The sequence below is a fragment of the Neoarius graeffei genome, chromosome 1 (assembly GCF_027579695.1).
Source record: "Neoarius graeffei isolate fNeoGra1 chromosome 1, fNeoGra1.pri, whole genome shotgun sequence".
Classification (NCBI taxonomy): domain Eukaryota; kingdom Metazoa; phylum Chordata; class Actinopteri; order Siluriformes; family Ariidae; genus Neoarius; species Neoarius graeffei.
The window spans coordinates 29,396,625-29,402,624 of NC_083569.1; the positions used below are offsets into that span (position 1 = coordinate 29,396,625).

The 6,000-nt window shown below is 43.5% G+C and overlaps 3 non-coding genes across 3 annotated transcripts; all 3 read right to left on the reverse strand.

Annotated features, from left to right (window-relative positions):
• Positions 1-1,077: 1,077 nt before the first annotated feature.
• Positions 1,078-1,159, reverse strand: trnas-gcu (transfer RNA serine (anticodon GCU)). The gene has a single exon. It is a non-coding gene; the product is annotated as a tRNA-Ser (tRNA).
• Positions 1,160-2,825: 1,666 nt separating this feature from the next.
• On the reverse strand, positions 2,826-2,907 carry trnas-uga (transfer RNA serine (anticodon UGA)). Its single transcript has one exon. It is a non-coding gene; the product is annotated as a tRNA-Ser (tRNA).
• A 127-nt stretch (positions 2,908-3,034) lies between these two features.
• trnal-caa (transfer RNA leucine (anticodon CAA)) lies at positions 3,035-3,117 on the reverse strand. The gene has a single exon. It is a non-coding gene; the product is annotated as a tRNA-Leu (tRNA).
• Positions 3,118-6,000: the final 2,883 nt, after the last annotated feature.

Consider the following 6,000-nt stretch of genomic DNA (forward strand, 5'->3'; position numbering starts at 1 on the left):
GACCCGCCTCCCTGAAATGCCTCAGTTTGCTACTGATCGAAGCCAGAAAAGGCTGTGACGAAGCTTAAACCAATCACATCACTCTTTCCTCTGACGTATGCGACGCGACAGGGCTAACTGGTCGATTAAACTCTTACCGAAGCCGGTCGGGAGCAAGGCAAAAACGTCCTTCCTTTCAATAAATACCTCCAGGGCTGCTCTTTGCTCTGTTTTCAATGAGAACTTCCCGTTGAATGCTTTCAATACAGCATCTACCGCTGTGTTAAAGGCTTGCCGCTGCTCCATGTTCGTGATGTGAATGAAGCGCTTCCAGCATAGATTCTGCAAACAATCTATGGCTTCCGGTCGCAGTTCTACTACGTCACTGCCTTGAACACGCCTCTACCCAGGGCCGTTGGAGATGCTCAAAGTTGATTGGTTCCCGATTTTTTGGGAGCTTGGAAATGCTGTAGATAGCCTGCCTGGCCAGACTAAGCTCGGAACAGGCCCTCGTGTTGCGTCATGCTTAGGATGGGCGGGCCCAGGCTACAGTTCCCCCATTTCCCCCTGATGAAGCGATCAGCCAGGATGTGTTTCTATCTGACACTTCAAGACATTGATTTGAATTAAAAAGTCTGCAAAGGGAATAAATCTGAATTAATAGTACAGATCTTTGCACAGATAACGAGAAAAGGTGTCATGAATTAAGTTACAGGTGTTTACATTTTTCCTAAACCTTTGTTTGTTAAAATTGCATTTTATATACTCTATGTTAATATTTATTTTTAAACCTTTATTTGTCATATGCACACTTCAAGCACAGTGAAATTAGTCCTCTGCATTTAACCCATCTGAAGCAGTGAACACATGCGCACACACCCAGTGAGCAGCACCTTGCTCAAGGGCACCTCAGCCCAAGGCCGCCCCACGTCAACCCAACTGCATGTCTTTGGATTGTGGGGGAAACCGGAGCACCCGGAGGAAACCCACACAGACAGAACATGAAAACTCCACACAGAAAGGCCCTCGCCGGCAGCTGGGTTCAACCCGGAACCTTCTTGCTGTGAGGCGACCGTGCTAACCAAAAGAACAGACATGCGATGAGGGTGGGACTCGAACCCACGCATGCAGAGCACAATAGATTAGCAGTCCATCGCCTTAACCTCTCGGCCACCTCACCCACATTTATGTGTGTGTTTATTTATTTTATATGATGCAATGCTCTTTGGACTTTGACAGAGCGAGTAATTCTGTGGGGCGGCACGGTGGTGTAGTGGATAGCGCTGTCGCCTCACAGCAAGAAGGTCCTGGGTTCGAGCCCCGGGGCCGGCGAGGGCCCTTCTGTGTGAAGTTTGCATGTTCTCCCCGTGTCCGCGTGGGTTTCCTCCGGGTGCTCCGGTTTCCCCCACAGTCCAAAGACATGCAGGTTAGGTTAACTGGTGACTCTAAATTGACCGTAGGTGTGAGTGTGAATGGTTGTCTATGTCTATGTGTCAGCCCTGTGATGACCTGGCGACTTGTCCAGGGTGTACCCCGCCTTTCGCCCGTAGTCAGCTGGGATAGGCTCCAGCTTGCCGGCGACCCTGTAGAAGGATAAAGCAGCTAGAGATAATGAGGGGATGGGATGAGTAATTCTGTCAAAGTCAAAACTCAGACTCATTAAAATATTTGTTGGAACATTGTTGCTGTATATTTAATAAGCCTGTTATGAAAATGTGAAAATTACATCTTCAAAAATAAATCCGTCTAAAATGCTCAACTGAAGTCTGACTGAAAATGAAATTATAATCATTTGAAACCAATCGCCGAGCGCGAATCCGGCGTGGAACATGCTGAGGTCTCATGCTGCTCTCACGCGTGGGCCATGCGCTTGGCTCACTATTGCAATACTCTGGGCAGTGCTTTTACAAGTTTGCAGAAAACACGGACTTTCCGGCAAACGTTTTACGGCCGTGCTTTGACTCGACCTGTCCGGGAGAGGAGCCCTTTCCGTTTCGGGCAGATTCCTGGACTTGGACCCGCTCCGTCTTTTGCCAGACAAGCTCGGGTAAAAGCCGCCACAGAACAAGGCTCCGGCTGCCTTTCAACAAACCCGATTTCAGATGGCGTCGGCAGCACACTCAAAGCAGCGTGGGAGACGTCGAGCGGACGTCGAGGACATCGCTTTAAGCAGGTGGCCACGACTGCACACGGGGCCTCGGGACAGCGTGGATGAATTATCAGGAGACGCTTTGGTGCACTTCGTTTCAAAACGCATACGCTTCAGGGAGGCAAAATCCTCAGGTTGGACGTGAACGAGTCTACGGCCTAGCCTCGTTGATTCACTGGACGTACAACCGTCTGTGGGCAGCGCTGCTAAACAAAGGCAGGGTTGTAAAATGAAACCCCTGAATGGACTGCAATGACCAGTTTTCACCCATCGTACGGCAAACGGAATCTCAGACTTACTCGTAAGCATGCTATATCGCGTAGGGAAACCTCAAGGCATCCGTTTCAGTACCTTAAGATGCAAAACTGGATTTCAGCGTGCTATCAGTACACCATCCCGAACATTAGTAAGCAGGACTCAACAGACCTCAGGATCAAGATAGAAGAACGCTTCTTCACTGGACACCGCTAGCCGGACGCTGCTCCTAGTCCGCTCGGCCAGACACCAAAGCGAGACGCATCGTTGACCATGCCCAGGTCTTGAGCCGGCCACGCACTGGGGTCACTGCTCAAATGCCTATATTCACTGATCAAAGGAAGACCGCCGCCCCGTTTCAGGCCGAGAGCACAGGGGCCCTGGCAAAACCCGTCCGCCGCCAGCCGGGCAACACTCTACAGGCCCCAAATTTCACACCGCACGTAGCCAGCAGGATTCGAACCTGCGCGGGGAAACCCCAACGGATTTCAAGTCCGTCGCCTTCACCACTCGGCCATGACTACTGGAGGCGCCGAAATTCAAGTGCGACAAAAAATTGCTTTGAGCAACTTTTTTTTCTTTTGCAAAGGCACACCAGCCAAAGCCTCCATTTTCACGCCACGCGGCCCATCAACAACCCGCTGCAGCAAATGTCAGAAGTGGGATTCGAATCCACGCCTCCAGAGGAGACTGCAACTTGAACACAGCGCCTTAGACCGCTCGGCTACCCTGACTCACCACACTTTTACAAGTTTGCAGAAAACACGGACTTTCCGGCAAACGTTTTACGTTTTAAGGAAACTTTGTGAAGAGTTGTTGACTGACTGCCGCTCACGCAACACACAGGCATAGTTAGAAAGTCAGGATGCACTGGTTTACACTTTACACACACACACGTAGCCCAGCCTCTCGCTATGTTTAACAGTTGGAATTTAGCGGTTTTAAAACTAGTTTTGCAATTTCTGTGCGTGATGATAATGTGTAAACTTTGGATTTCCATAGGCTATGTTAAAATGTTATCATGCCCTGGCCTGCAGGTAGTTCCTGGTGATGGCAGTGAGGGAGGTGAAATAACATGTACCGGTATACACACTACCGTTCAAAAGTTTGGGATCACCCAGACAATTTTGTGTTTTCCATGAAAAGTCACACTTTTATTTACCACCATAAGTTGTAAAATGAATAGAAAATATAGTCAAGACATTTTTCTGGCCATTTTGAGCATTTAATCGACCCCACAAATGTGATGCTCCAGAAACTCAATCTGCTCAAAGGAAGGTCAGTTTTATAGCTTCTCTAAAGAGCTCAACTGTTTTCAGCTGTGCTAACATGATTGTACAAGGGTTTTCTAATCATCCATTAGCCTTCTGAGGCAATGAGCAAACACATTGTACCATTAGAACACTGGAGTGAGAGTTGCTGGAAATGGGCCTCTATACACCTATGGAGATATTGCACCAAAAACCAGATATTTGCAGCTAGAATAGTCATTTACCACATTAGCAATGTATAGAGTGTATTTCTGATTAGTTTAAAGTGATCTTCATTGAAAAGAACAGTGCTTTTCTTTCAAAAATAAGGACATTTCAAAGTGACCCCAAACTTTTGAATGGTAGTGTGTGTGTATATATATATATATATATATATATATATATATATATATATATATACACACAGACATATATACACAAAATTGAATCATTTGCTGACAGCTCAGTCCCCCCCAGTTCAAAAATCCTATCTGCGCCCCTGGGTGATTGTATTCATGATTTGGTACAAAATCGATATCCAGGAAAGGCCTAGTCTTTGAGGAGCAAAGATGGGCCGAGGATTTCCAGTTTGTCAACAAATGCGTGAGAAAATTATTGAAATGTTGAAAAACAAATGTTCCTCAAAGAAATAAAGGAAGGGATTTGGATATTTCACCCTCTACATTGCATTATATCATTAACTTATTCAAGGAATATGGAGGAGTTTCAGTGCACAAGCCTCAGCTGAACACGTGTGATCAGGGGCGTATCACCCGCGGGGGATGCGTACGTTTCATCCCCCCCACTTTTGTTGAAACACAATTTCATCCCCCGCACTTTTGTCAGATTAAAATGACATCATTATGAAAATTATACAGCTACTATAAAATGTGTAACAAGGAAGTAAACTATTGCCATAACGTTAGACAAAAAACAGCCACGCAACGGACTCAAAACAGTTTTTCTCACCCGAACTTGGCGGACTCGCTCAGTCACCAAAACTGTCTTGTTTGTGTCACCACTATAGGCCAGTATTTAGTATTCCAATCGAGTACGTGGAGAAGTTTTTTTTTTAATTGAAATTCAATCTCAATACAAAGCATGTGTACACTTAAGATTATAACCCAGTACATGTTACATGCTCATATAAGAGTATTTTAAAGAACTTAACATTACATCTCACATGTAGTCAAAAAACATAAAACAAACAAGACAAACACAAAACAAAGAAAGAAAGAGAGAAAGAAAATAACAAAGAAAGAAAAAAAACCCACTGCCATCTACATAGCCAAGTCTCTTTGTACTAACACAACTACCACAGACAATAAAAATAGGACAGTAATTTCATTTCTACATGTACAAGGGCTGTTAGATAAAATTGCAGATAATATTTTTAAGGACAATTGCTTTCTTACTTGTCATTTTATTAAGTGAATTCCAGTATGTATTAAATTCTGTTTTAAATACTATAAAGTGAGGGAACATTTTTAGATATCTGGTTTTATGAATAAAGAATTTACCTAAAATTATAACAACATTCACCATGTAATTCTCTTCTGAGTTTCCCCTTGTGGTGCCAAAAAGAATTTCTTCAGCTGTAAGTCTAGGTCCAGATATTGCCAACCAGTTCTTCACAGCAACCCAAAAACTTTGTGTTCCCAAACAATCACTGAAAATGTGTACAGTTGCATCTATTTCTTTCTTACAGAACACACATAGCTCTAAATCAATATTAAATCTGTGGTGTAGCAATTCTTTTGATGGATATATGTTATTAATGGTTTTAAAATGCACCTCTTTTGCTTTTGGTGGAATTGGGAACTTCAAATATTTAGTTCTGAGTGAGACTAACTGGCTTTCAGTAAAAGAAGTTGTATTTCTTATTGGTCTCACCGGGTGAAACTCTTCTCGTAAGCATTCTCTTATAAACTTGTTTGTACTTTTAATATCTAGTAGATGCACACCTTTCACAATTAAATCAGGCAACTTGGGTTGTAAACTGTCATATTTCAAATAGTTTTGGATAGTTTTAATCAAACCTTCAGGGATAGCTTTAATGAAATTGTCGTTTGGGGGGGGTGAAACCATACTTAACACAAAATGTATTATAAGAAAAAATGCTCCCTTCATCATCCAAAATATCCAATATGGAACAAATATTCTTCTCTTTCCATTCTTTTATATACAAGGATTTACGACTCAATGTAACATATCTATTGTTCCAAATAGGGGAAGAATGGGGTGTGAAATTGTGCTTGTAGATAAGTTTCCAGTACATTAGAACTTGCTGGTGAAAGTCTGACAATTTGATTGGTAATTTTGAAATGCAAAGTCACATGACAGGAGATAAGGCAAGCCACCAACTCT